Raw genomic sequence first — 14,042 nt, 5'->3', positions numbered from 1 at the left:
GGAGGCAGGAGGGAAAACCCGGGGCTGGATCGGCACGGAGAGGGGGCAGGAGGGAAAACCCGGGGCTGGATCGGCACGGAGAGGGGGCAGGAGGGAAAACCCGGGGCTGGATCCGCAAGGAGAGGAGGCAGGAGGGAATACTTAGGTCTGGATCAATATGGAGTGGGGCAGGAAGGAAAACAGGGGGCTGGATCAACACAGAGCTGGGCCAGGGAGGCAGGAGGGAAAGCACAGAACTGGATCAATTTGGAGCAGAGTTGGGAGGGCTCAATCCACACAGATCTGGCCGCAGAAGAGGGAGGAAAATTCGGAGCTGGATCAACATGAAGCCGGGCCATGGAAGATGAATGGAAAACCTGGAGCTGGATCAACATATAGCCAGGACAGGGAGGAGGGAAACCCCAGAGCTGGGTCAACACAGAGCTGGACTAGGGAGGAGTGAGGGAAAATACAACGCAAATTCCACATGAAGCCAGGCCAGGGAGGGAAAACCCAGAGCAGGATCAATAAGGAGCTGGGCCGGGGAGGAGGGAGGACAAACCCGGAGCTGCATCTAGACAGAGCGGGGCCAAGCAGGAGAGGGGGAAAACCCAGAGCTGGATTAACACAGAGCAAGGCCGGGGAGTAGGGAGGGAAAGTCTGGAGGTGGATCAACTCGGGACCAGGCTGGGGAGGAGAGAATACACCGAGCCAGATCCAGGAGGGAAAGCCCGGAGCTAGATAAGCCTGGAGCCGGACCAGGGTTTCCCTCTTGCCCTGTGCTCCATGCGGATCCAGCCCCAGGTTTTCCCTATTGCCTTGCACTCAGTGCGGAGCCAGCCCCGGATGGAAAACACAGAGCCAGATCCAGGAGGGGAAACCCAGAGTAGCAGAAGGAGAACCCAGACCAGGATATGGGAGGGAAAACCCAGAGCTGGATCTATGAGAGTAAACCCAGAGTGGCAGGCAAACCTGGGGCTGGATCTGGGAAGGAAAATTCCGGAGTGGGTGTTAGGGAAATCCCAGAGCGTGAGTTAGGGAAAAACCCAGAGGGGAAGTGTGGGAAAACCAGGGCAGGAGTTTAGGAAGATATGGAGATGGGTCAGGTCAGAAGTCACACAACACCAGGTTATAGTCTAACAGGTTTATTTGAAATCACAAACTTTTTGAGCACTGCTCCTTCATCAAGTGAAGTCCTTGGAATGGCACACTTTCCCCTCACTCATAACCAACTCCTAGCCCTACCTGAGTTCAGGTGTTTTACACACACATACAGTTAATCCGCTCCATACCCAGGAACAAAGATTGACTGAAACGTAATTCAGGATGAAAGTGGGCTGAATTTTCTAAAATGTTCAGCTCAGAGTGGACTAACAATAATTACTAACCAATCGTTCAATAGTCCCATAACATAAAGATAAAAGCAGATTGGCGGAGGCAAACCACCTGAAATAATCTTTACCCAGTATCAAAATTGTTAGAGTGGCATGTATCACAAGATAGCAGGAGTTGTCATCTGGGAAAATACCACAGTAATCAGGAGTAGGTCATGAGACACTTTGAACCCGTTCTGCCATGAAATAAGATCATGGCTGATTTGGGGTCAATTTAGAACAGAAATCTCCTCCTCTTCATCTTATGTAAGAGATCCCGTATTTTAAACGTTTTCCCCTACTTGTAATGGCTCCATGCAGAGAAAGAAAATCTTCTCAGGATCCATTCTGTGATGTGCAAACGAAGCAAGGATGATGGGAGAGAAAAAAAGGCAGGTAGTTAGAATATGGAACACACAGCCTGGAAGTTAATGGATGAACTCAGGAGGGCATTGAATGATTATTTGGTAAAGGTATGAGGTAAAAGCAGAAGACAGACACTAATTAATGATGTTTGTCTGAAGAACCAATATAGACACAATGGGTTGAATAGGCTCCTATGCTATAGCACGTCTATTATTTTGAATAATAGCTCAATCACCTTAACAGCATGATTTAAATCTCTTCGTGAATTCTCGCATTCCTTCTTAAATTTGTGGGCGGGGGAGGAAATTACTTTTTGTCCTAAACCTGTAGGATAAGTGCTTGGAATGCTGTCGTGAGCAAAATCCACCAGTTTTGAAGACCTCAGCTAGAATAACATCAGAAAAACATTGGATCAGTTGTGCCATGCTCTCTACTAGATACCTCTGCCAGTTGACAAAGGTCCTCGTATACCGAGCAGCTGTCATCACCACACACCTGGCCGGCATCAAGGAACCTGGACTGTGTATTAGCAATGCAAAAGAATGCTAGAGGAATTCCACTGTAGACAGGCAGGAGACTGGAAGAACACAGCAGGCCAGGCAGCATCAGGAGGTGGAGAAGTTGATGTTTCAGGTGTAACCGTTCTTCAGGACTCTTCAGGTTGAGTTACACCTGAAACATTGACTTCTCCATGTCTTGATGCTGCCTGGCTTGCTGTGTTCTCCCAGCTTCCTGCCTGTCTACTTTGGATTTCAGCAGCTGCAGATTTTTGTCTCTAGAGGAATTCCACTAGCAATATGTCCACCTGCACTCTCCAGCTTCTAGAGGAGAATCACTGAATAAATGATGATGCCCTTTCTGAAGTCAGCACCACAAGTATTCAAGAAAACCTCCTGGAAACTCAAATATGAATGATTGGACATGGTGACCAAATGGCTGAAACCATCTATCCTATTAGTTCCTGTTTTCTCAGCTCTCAAAAGGCCAGTGTTCCAGGTGGACAAAAAGAATGCAACAAGGACACTCAGAAATTCGGGCAGCATGGTGGCTAAGTGCTGCCTCACAGCACCAGGAACCCGAGTTCAATTCCAGCCTCGGGCGATTGTCTGAGTGGATTAGATTAGATTAGATTTACAGTGTGGAAACAGGCCCTTCGGCCCAACAAGTCCACACCGACCCGCCGAAGCGCAGCCCACCCATTCCCCTACATTTACTCCTTACCTAACACTACGGGCAATTCAGCATGACCAATTCACCTGACCCTGCACATCTTTTGGATTGTGGGAGGAAACCGGAGCACCCGGAGGAAACCCACGCAGACACGGGGAGAACGTGCAAACTCCACACAGTCAGTCGCCTAAGGCAGGAACTGAACCCGGGTCTCTGACGCTGTGAGGCAGCAGTGCTAACCACTGTGCCACCGTGCCGCCCCAAAGTTTGCACATTCTCCCTGTGTCTGCATGGGTTTCCTCAGGATGCTCTGGTTTCCTCACACAATCTAAAGATGTGCAGGTTAGATGAACTGACCATTCTAAATTGTCCATAGTGTTAGGTGCATTAGTCAGAGGGAAATATAAGGAATGGGTCTGGGTGGGTTACTCTTCAGAGTGTTGGTGTTCTCTTGTTGGGCCGAAGGGCCTGTTTCCATACTGTAGGGAACCCAAGCAAAAGGCTTTGATTCCGGACACCTCACTGATGTGGAGGTGCTAGTGTTGGACTAGGGTGGACAAGGTCAGAATACAGACGACACTGGTTTATAGTCCAACAGGTTTATTTGAAATCACAAGCTTTTGGAGCATAGCCCCTTCATTGATTGGTGCTGGGTCCTCTACTTTTTGTCATTTACATAAATGATTTGGATGCGAGCATAAGAGGTACAGTTAGTAAGTTTGCAGATGACACCAAAATTGGAGGTGTAGTGGACAGCGAAGAGGGTTACCTCAGATTAAAACAGAATCTGGACCAGATGGCCCATTGGCTGAGAAGTGGCAGATGGAGTTTAATTCAGATAAATGCAAAGTGCTGCATTTTGGGAAAGCAAATCTTAGCAGGACTTATATACTTAACGGTAAGGTCCTAGGGAGTGTTGCTGAACAAAGAGACCTTGGAGTGCAGGTTCATAGCTCCTTGAAAGTGGAGTCGCAGGTAGATAGAATAGTGAAGAAGGCGTTTGGTATGCTTTCCTTTATTGGTCAAAGTATTGAGTACAGGAGCTGGGCGGTCATGTTGCAGCTGTATAGGACATTGGTTAGGCCACTGTTGGAATATCGTGTGCAATTCTGGTCTCCTTCCTATTGGAAAGATGTTGTGAAACATGAAAGGGTTCAAAAAAGATTTACAAGGATGTTGCCAGGGTTGGAGGATTTGAGCTATAAGGAGAGACTGAACAGACTGGGGCTGTTTTCCCTGGACGCTGGGGGCTGAGGGGTGACCTTATAGAGGTTTATAAAATTATGAGCGGTATGGGTAGGGTAAATCGGCAAAGTCTTTTCCCTGGGGTAGGGGAGTCCAGAACTCAAGGGTATAGGCTTAGGGTGAGAGGGGAAAGATGGAGAAGAGACCTAAGGGAGCAACTTTTTCATGCAGAGGGTAGTACATGTATGGAATGAGCTGCCAGAGGAAGTGGTGGAGGCTGGTACAATTGCAACATTTAAGAGGCATTTGGATGGGTATATGAATAGGAAGGGTTTGGAAGGATATGGGCCGGGTGCTAGCAGTGGGACTAGATTGGGTTGGGATATCTGGTCAGCATGGACAGGTTGGGCAGAAGGGTCTGTTTCCATGCTGTACATCTCTATGACTCCATGGCTATGATTAGGAAGAGTGGCTACAGAGAAGGAATGAAAAGGAAGCAAATCCTATTCTCTGGGTTCCATCATCTTGTAGCAATGTTCCCTGAATGGGAGAGTCTAGGACCAGAGGGCATAGTCTCAGAATGAAGGGGCACCAATTTAAGTCTGAGATGAGGAGGAATTTCTTCTCTCAGAGGGTTGTGAGTCTTTGCTGTGGACAGCAACGGGGACAGAGTCTTTGCATATATTTATGGCTGTGACAGATTCATGATCAGTAGGGGAATCCAGGGTTATGGGGAAAGGCAGGAAAATGAATGTGAGGATTGTCAGATCAGCCATGATCCTATTGAATTACAGAGCACGTTTGAGGGGCTGAGTGTTATAGCGTTATAATGTGGCATCTGGCCCCATGTACCAAAGATCTGTGGATCAAAAATTGTTATGTTCAATTACACAACAGAAACCCATGACCCCGATATCATCCTCAAATCAAGGGGTAGCAGATGACAAGTATGACAGATATTCACAGGTAGCTGGTATCATCATTGTATAGTCTTGTACTAATCATGATGGATGTTTAGGGGAGAGTGCAGCCAATCCTACATCCTGTACTTTAGATATTTTCCAATCAACCTGCACAGAAATGTCATTACACCCCTCTGGAGCAGGTGAAACTTGAACCCAGATCTTATGGCTCAGAGGCTACGACTACACCACAAAAACCTTCAATCTTACATTCTATTAGAGCTAACTTAAAATCAGTTTAAACAGCCTGTGATAGAACACTCTAAAACACATTCAAATGATTAATAGTAATTTATAAAAGGTGAATGGAAACTTAACAAACCAAAATAACATTCTCTAGGGTGATGATGCACACCATTTACTGTGGTCCTCATTGGTCTCTACTGACCTCTATCGTGCCACTGAACACTACATGCTCCCTCTAAATGGACACTCAAGCACAGATGTAATGATGAAAGAGAAGCTGAGAGTCTGGCATATGCTCTGATGTCTGGAACTGTCAATGGCCACTTTGTCAAAGCCTGGGAGCAGATCTACGAGGTGGCCATCTGACCTGGCCACCCTGTCAGCACAGGGCACCCATGGATCAGGAGCATGGGAGACCCATGGATTAGGAAAGTGGGACCCATGGATCAGGAGAGAGGGGTGGTCAAACCAGAAATTTATGAGCAATCCCTTCAAAAAAAAACTAAAGAGGGTCTATAAACAGAAAGATTCAACATAAATGTGGAAAACTATTTCCTTCAGCCCACAAAATCTACATAACCTACTGTTGCATAGGACTACTGTGTGCAGAACTTTCTACTCCAGATCCCCAATGGAAAAGGGAAGAGCTCCTTTGTAGAGGGCCCACTACAAGGATCTCCTCCATTGGAAGACAGAATGTCATGCCAGTGCATATCTGAATGTCTGTCAAAGTTGAGGAACTGGGACTGTGTGCAGGAGCAGCCCAGACAGGAAAAGCATCCATGTGGTTTTGAAAGGGACAGGGGAATATCTCTGAGATGGTTCAAATTATGGGGTTCCATGACCCTAAGGAGGGTCCATTGTAAAAGGATATTATTGAATCCCAACAGATGGGGATCAGTTTGTCCAGAAGCCCAAAGCACACCTGAGCACCTCGATTTTCCACATAATCTTGAGGCCCATGTATCATGGTCAGGGGCCACTGGGTAGCTCAGGCCACAGATTGGACATCGATTGACGCCCCAGAAGTACTCCAGGTGATTTCTCACCAAGATTCCTCAGATATTTTCAATCATGCTGTTCAGACATGTCTCGGGCAGGTGGGAGTTGAACATAGACCTTCTGACCCAGAGGTGAGGACAATATCACTGCACCACTTGAGCCCTCAATACTTCATTCCAATGAGATTATGACATAGCTCTGCAGAAACCTAGCCTCCTGGCTCAGAGGTATGGATACTACCACTGGGCTACAAAAACCCATTAAAGGGCAGTCTATCGTTATAGATATTTTAAACCAGGAATGTCATGATACATGTCTGGTGTAGTTGGGAGTTGAACCCAGGCTTTCTGGCCACATGGTAGGGAAACTACCACAATGCCAGAGTCCTCAACATTCTTCTCTTTAAATAGGTGATAGTGAGAAATGCAGATGCTGCACAAAGTCAATATAGTGTGGTGCTGGAAAAAGCATAGCAGGTCAGGCAGCATCCAAGGAGCAGGCAACTTGATGTTTCGGCAGGAACCTATAAGGGCTCTGCCTGAAAAGTCGACTCTCCTGCTCCTTGGATGCTGCCCGATCTGCTGTGTTTTTTTCCAGCAGTACACTTTATCGACTACTACTCTTTAAACCAAACAGAATCAGGTTAAAGAACCCACTGATGCAGAGTTATAACAAAAACACAAAACTAACAATTATTCAAACTTATATGAGGAAATTGAAACTTACTAAATCAAAATAACATTGTGCAGGGTGATGAGGAACCCCAGACTTCTGCAGTGTCACTGGTCTTCAAAGGCTTCCATTGTACTGCTGTATCAACATTCTACATTGAGTTAAGGATCCATCTGTTAGCAGTAGTGGATAATAAACCACTAACGCATCTTTTAAAGACAATGCACTTCTCTTAACCACAAGATGTACTTTATGTATGATAAAAGGTACACGTTGCCTTGACGAGTTCAGCATAATTACAAAGAATATCAGGACCCAACAAAAACAATTTCTGTCTCCACTGGGGCCTCATTCAAGACTGCTTCTTCACTCCAAGATTCTGACATAATCAAATTGGGTGAAGCCTCACGTAATCTCCAACATGAACCCTTTCAGAACAATTAATTTATCCTTCAATCTTCTCTTCCCCCTCTTAACAGTCTTTATCTCATTGTTTATAATATAGTAAACCAGTGCTGCCCAAAATACTCTAAATGTAGCCAAGGTTTGACATTGCTTAGCATAACTTCCTGACTTTTCAATTTTGGAAGCTGATGAAAAGAAGGAAGGATTGGCTGCAGAGAACACGAGAGAAAGGAGCATAAGAGCAGGAGAAGGCCATTCTACTCCTCAAACCAATTCAGTACAGGGCTCATCATCTACTTCAATGCCATTCCCACATTATCCCTAGATCCCTTGGTATTGTTAGTATCTAGAAAGGGTAACGAGGGAGAGAATAGGGCCCCTCAAATGTGAGCAAGATGGTCTTTGTGTGGAGCTGCAGAAGATAAGGGAGATACTAAATGAGTATTTTGCATCAGTGTTTACTGTGGAGAAGGACATGGAAGATATAGAATGTAGGGAAATAGATGGTGACATCTTGAAAAATGTCCATATTACAGAGGAGGAAGTGTTGGTTGTATTGAAATGCATAAATCCCCAGGACCTGATCTCCTTGGGGAGCAAGGGAAGTGATTGCTGGGCCCCTTGCTGAGATATTTGTATCATTGATAGTCAGAGGTGAGGTGCCGGAAGACTGGAGGTTGGCTAATGTGGTGCCACTATTTAAGAAAGGTGGTGAGGACAAGCCAGAGAACTATAGACCAGTGAGCCTGACGTCGGTGGTGGGCAAGATGATGGAGGGAATACTGAGGGACAGGATGTGCATGTATTTGGAAAGGCAAGGACCGATTAGGGATAGTCAACATGGTTTTGTGCGTGAGAAATAATGTCTCACAAACTTGATTGAGTTTTTTGAAGAAGTAACAAAGAGGATTGATGAAGACAGAACAGTAGACATGATCTATATGGACTTCAGTAAGGCGTTCGACAAGGTACCCCATGGGAGACTGTTAGCAAAGTTAGATCTCATGGAACACAGGGAGATCTAGCCATTTGGATACAGAGCTGGCTCGAAAGTAAAAGACAGAGGATGGTGATTGAGGGTTGTTTTTCAGGCTAGAGGCCTGTGACCAATGGAGTACCACAAGGATCAGTACTGGGTCCACTACTTTTCGTCATGTAGGTAAATGATTTGGATGTGAACAAAAGAGGTATACTTAGTTAATTTGCAGATGACACCAAAATTGGAGGTGTAGTGGACAGTGAAGAAGGTTACCTCAGATTACAATGGGATCTTGATCAGATAGGCCTCTGGGCTGAGGAATGACAGATGGAGTTTAATTTCGATAAATGTGAGGTGCTGCATTTTGGCAAGGCAAATCAGGGCAGGAGTTATACACTTAATGGTAAGTCCTAGGAGGTGTTGCTGAACAAAGAGACTTTGGAGTGTAGGTTCATGGCTCCTTGAAAGTAGAGTCACAGGTAGATAGGATAGTGAAGAAAGTGTTTGGCATGCTTTCCTTTATTGGTCAGAATATTGAATACAGGAGTTGGGAGGTCATATTACGGCTGTACAGGACATTTGTTAAGCCACTTTTGGAATATTGCGTGCAATTTTGGTCTCCTTCCTATTGGAAGGATGTTGTGAAACTTGAAAGGGTTCAGAAAAGATTTGCAAGGATGTTGCCAGAGTTGGAAGATTTGAGCTCTCGGGAGAGGTTGAATAGACTGGGGCTGTTTTCCCTGTAGCATCAGAGGCTAAGGGGTGACCTTGTAGCTGTTCATAAAATCATGAGGGATATGGATAGGATAAATAGACAAAGTATTTTCCCTGGGGTGTGGGAGTCCAGAACTGGAGGGCATAGGTAGAGTGAGAGGCAAAAGATATAAAAGAGACCTAAGGGGCATCCTTTTCAAGCAGAGGGTAGTACATGTATGGAAATGGTGGAAGCTGGTACAATTGCAACATTTAAATTATGAATAGGAAGGGTATGCAGGGATTTGGGCCAGGTGCTGGCAAGTGAGACTAAATTAGGTTGGGATATCCAGTTGGCATGAACGAATTGGACCGAAGGGGCCGTTTCTGTGCTGTACATCTCTATGACTCTAAATCTATCATTCTCTGCCTTGAACTTACTTAATATCTAAGCGTCCATGGTCTTTTGGGATAGTGAATTTCGAAGACTCACCACCCTCCGAATGAAAAAAATACTTCTCCACTCACAACTAAATGGCTTGCCTTTTATTGAATCTGTGTCTCTGGGCACCACAGACAGGGAAAACACCCTTTTAGCACTTATCCTGTCTATTCCTCTAAGAATTTTGGAAATTTCTATGAGATTGCCTCTCATTCTTCTAAACTCCAGAGACATTAGATGCAATCTCCCCAATCTCACCTCTTAGTGCAGTTCCACAACCCCAGGAATCAGTCTGGGGAGCCGCTGCTGCATTCCCTCTATAGCAAGGGAACCTGAAATGCATACAATAATCAAGGTGCTGTTTCACAAGTCTTCCACACAATTGAAGATAGATTTCATTGCTCCTGTATTCAAATTCTCTGGCAATAAAGACCAACATCCCACTAACTTTCCAAATTGCTTGCTGGACCTGCATGCTAGATTTGAGTGACTTATGAACAGACACCAGGTTCCTTTCAACATCAACATTTTCCAAACTCTCATCATTTAAGAAGAACTCTGCAACTTTATTCTTTCTACCAGGTAGATAATCTTACACTTATCTACATCCATCTTCCATCTGTAATGTTCATGCTTGCTCAATCGGCTTGTCTGAATGCCCTCAAAACCACTTTGCATCCCCCTTACAACTCATATTCCCAACAGGTTTTGTACCATCTACTAAACTGGAAAGATTTGCATTGTCCCACATATCCTAAATACTGCTACAGACTGTCATGAGCTGGGGCCCAAACACTGATCCTTGTGGTAACCATTTGGCACAATCTGCCAACCTGAGAATGACACATTTATTCCTAATCTCTGCGTTCTGCCTGCTAACCAATCCTGAATCTATGCTAATATATTTCCCCCAATTCTCTGAGCTTTAATTTGGCTCCTAGCTTCATATTTAAGACTTCAACAAAAACAATGTCAAAATCCAAATATACCACATACACTGGTTCTTCTTACCAACTCTTAGTAACAAGCATAAAAATCTCTATCATTGTCAAACATGATCCCCTTTTCATTAATCCATGTTGACTAATCAGACAATTATTTTCTAATTACTCAATAACTACATCCTTTATAATAGAGTCTAGTATTTTCTCGACTGCTGAAGACAGGGGTTGCTTGGTGTGTTATGAATGGAGTGGAGTGGGGTGCTAAAATTCCTTTTTTTGCTTTTTGGTTTTTTTTCTACATCCAGAATTGCTTTTAGAAACAACTCAACTTTTTTTCCCCATCACCTGCAGAGTCTTTTTTTGTATGTTCATCACTACCAGTATATCACCCGTGTTTCCAATTGAATAATTTACGTGCAAAGGCTGTCAAGGTCAATGCAAACCATCAAAGGTGCCAGAGAGATAGGGAAAGGGAAAAGGGGCATATCAAAATATGTGGGCGGCACGGTGGCACAGCAGTTAGCACTGCTGCCTCACAGCGCCTGAGACCCGGGTTCAATTCCCGCCTCAGGCGACTGACTGTGTGGAGTTTGCACGTTCTCCCCGTGTCTGCGTGGGTTTCCTCCCACAGTCCAAAGATGTGCAGGCCAGGTGAATTGGCCATGCTAAATTGCCCATAGTGTTAGGTAAGGGGTAGATGTAGGGGTATGGGTGGGTTGCGCTTCGGCGGGGCGGTGTGGACTTGTTGGGCCGAAGGGCCTGTTTCCACACTGTAAGTAATCTAATCTTAAAATGGAGTTGGAAGGGGAGATAAAGCACTCTGCGGTGCTCACTTCTCTCTGAAAGCATCAACAGCGTGGATGGACACTGCATTCTCCCTCTCCAAGGACATCTGGGCACGAATGTTGTCACATAATTTCTGTTTTGTAAGGCAGCTATTACCTGAAAGATTTAACTAAACTAATGTCACGAGATAAGCCCCACCCATCAGGATATGAAAGGATTACTTCTGGGAGGAACTAACCAGTATTATATCTATGTCGCTAACAGTAATTCAGACTTGTACTTAAGTTTACTTCAAAATTACTTCACAGGATGTGGGCATTACTTTCCAGGTCAATATTTATTGTCCATCCCTAATTGCCCAGAGAGCAGTTAAGAGTCAACCACATTGTTGTGGGTTGGAAGTCACATATAGGTCACAGCAAGTAAGGATAGTACATCTCTTTTCCTAAATGGCATGAGTGAACCAGATCAATTTTTCCTGACAATCAACAACAGCTTCATGGTCATTATTAGACCCTTAATTCCAGATCATTATTAAATTCAAATTTCACCATTTGCAATGATGTGATTCGAATGCAGGTGCCCAGAACATTACCTGGGTTTCTAGATTAATAATCTAGTGATAATATCACTAGGTCATTGCCTTCCCAGCACAGCTTGGGGCCTTACAATATACACTTATGTAACTCAGATATAATGTAACTAGCTATGAAATGATATGTAATAAACTTATTTTGTTCAACAAGTCTGAATTTCACTTCTGTCTAAGAAAATTCATGGGAACTTGGTATCTTCTCCATTTGATATCAATAAGTTAAACTAACGCCAATAAGAATGATTAGCGTCAGTGAATTGTTCTAAATTTTGTCAGATGGTTCCACTGGAAATAGCCACAATATATAACATGCTGGTTGAGTTAATATCTGAAAATAAACTAGTTCCCAGTGACAATAGTTACAAAAAGTTGCACGCGTATCTTTTGTTTTAAGGACAACTAATAAAGTTGAAACATAAACTCAGATTTCAATAGAACAGTAAGGAAATCTATATGACTAAATCAATAATGGCATTGGTATGTATCTATTTTCTGCCTCTGTCCCCAACAGTACCCTTCCACTGACACTCTCATTCGTTTGGTCGAACAGGTCCTCACCCTTAACAATTTCTCCTTTGAATCCTCCCACTTCCTCCAGACCAAAGGCGTAGCCATGGGCACATGTATGGGCCCAGCTATGCCTATCTCTTTGTTGGCTATGTAGAACAGTTGATCTTCCGTAATTACACCGGCACCACTCCCCACCTCTTCCTCTGCTACATTGATGACTGCATTGGCGCCACCTCGTGCTCCCACGAGGAGGTTGAGCAATTCATCAACTTCACCAACACATTCCACCCTGAGCTTAAATTTACCTGGAACAGCTCTGACACCTCCCTCCCCTTCCTGGACCTCTCCATATCCATTAGTGACGACCGACTTGACACTGACATTTTTTACAAACCCACCGACTCCCATACATACCTGGATTACACCTCTTCCCACCCTATCTCTTGCAAAAATGCCATCCCGTATTCCCAATTTCTCAGCCTCCGCCGTATCTGCTCCCAGGAGGACCAGTTCCACCACAGAACACACCAGATGGCCTCCTTCTTTAGAGACCGCAATTTCCCTTCCCACGTGATTAAAGATGCCCTCCAACGCATCTCGTCCACATCCCGCACCTCCGCCCTCAGACCCCACCCCTCCAACCGTAACAAGGACAGAACGCCCCTGGTGCTCACCGTCCACCTTACAAACCTTCGCATAAACCAAATCATCCGCCGACATTTCCACCACCTCCAAAAAGAACCCACCACCAGGGATATATTTCCTTCCCCACCCCTTTCCGCCTTCCGCAAAGACCGTTCCCTCCGTGACTATCTGGTCAGGTCCACATCCCCCTACGACCCACCCTCCCATTCTGGCACTTTCTCCTGCCACCGCAGGAACTGTAGAACCTGTGCCCACACCTCCTCCCTCACCTCTATCCAAGGCCCTAAAGGAGCCTTCCACATCCATCAAAGTTTTACCTGCACATCCACTAATATCATTTATTGTATCCGTTGCTCCCGATGTGGTCTCCTCTACATTGGGGAGACTGGGCGCCTCCTAGCAGAGCGCTTTAGGGAACATCTCCGAGACACCCGTACCAATCAACCAAACTGCCCCGTGGCCCAACATTTCAACTCCCCCTCCCACTCTGCCGAGGACATGGAGGTCCTGGGCTCCTTCACCACCAGACGCCTGGAGGAAGAACGCCTCATCTTCCGCCTCGGAACACTTCAACCCCAGGGCATCAATGTAGACTTCAACAGCTTCCTCATTTCCCCTTCCCCCACCTCATCCTAATTTCAAACCTCCAGCTCAGCACTGTCTCCTTGACTTGTCCGGACTTGTCCGACCTGCCTATCTCCTTTTCCACCTATCCACTCCACCCTCTCCTCCTTGACCTATCACCTTCATCTCCTCCCCCACTCACCTATTGTACTCTGTGCTACTCTCTCCCCACCCCCACCCTCCTCTAGTTTATCTCTCCACGCTTCAGGCTCACTGCCTTTATTCCTGATGAAGGGCTTTTGCCCGAAACATCGGTTTCGCTGCTCGTTGGATGCTGCCTGAACTGCTGTGTTCTTCCAGCACCACTAATCCAGTATTTGGTTTTCAGCATCTGCAGTCATTGTTTTACCTTCCCTTTGAGTGTATTGATTCACCTCAAACTGGTACCAAGTTCTACATTTTAATCACACTTGTTCTTAGTCTTGAGGATTTGGCTACAGACTGCATGAGATGAGTTACAGTCAAATGTGTGGCGCTGGAAAAGCCGGTCAGGCAGCATTCGAGGAGCAGGAGAATCGACGTTT

Source organism: Chiloscyllium punctatum, chromosome 45, assembly GCF_047496795.1.
Source record: "Chiloscyllium punctatum isolate Juve2018m chromosome 45, sChiPun1.3, whole genome shotgun sequence".
NCBI classification, from domain to species: domain Eukaryota; kingdom Metazoa; phylum Chordata; class Chondrichthyes; order Orectolobiformes; family Hemiscylliidae; genus Chiloscyllium; species Chiloscyllium punctatum.
The sequence above is the reverse complement of the archived record's forward strand: the minus strand, read 5'-3'. Positions refer to the sequence as shown.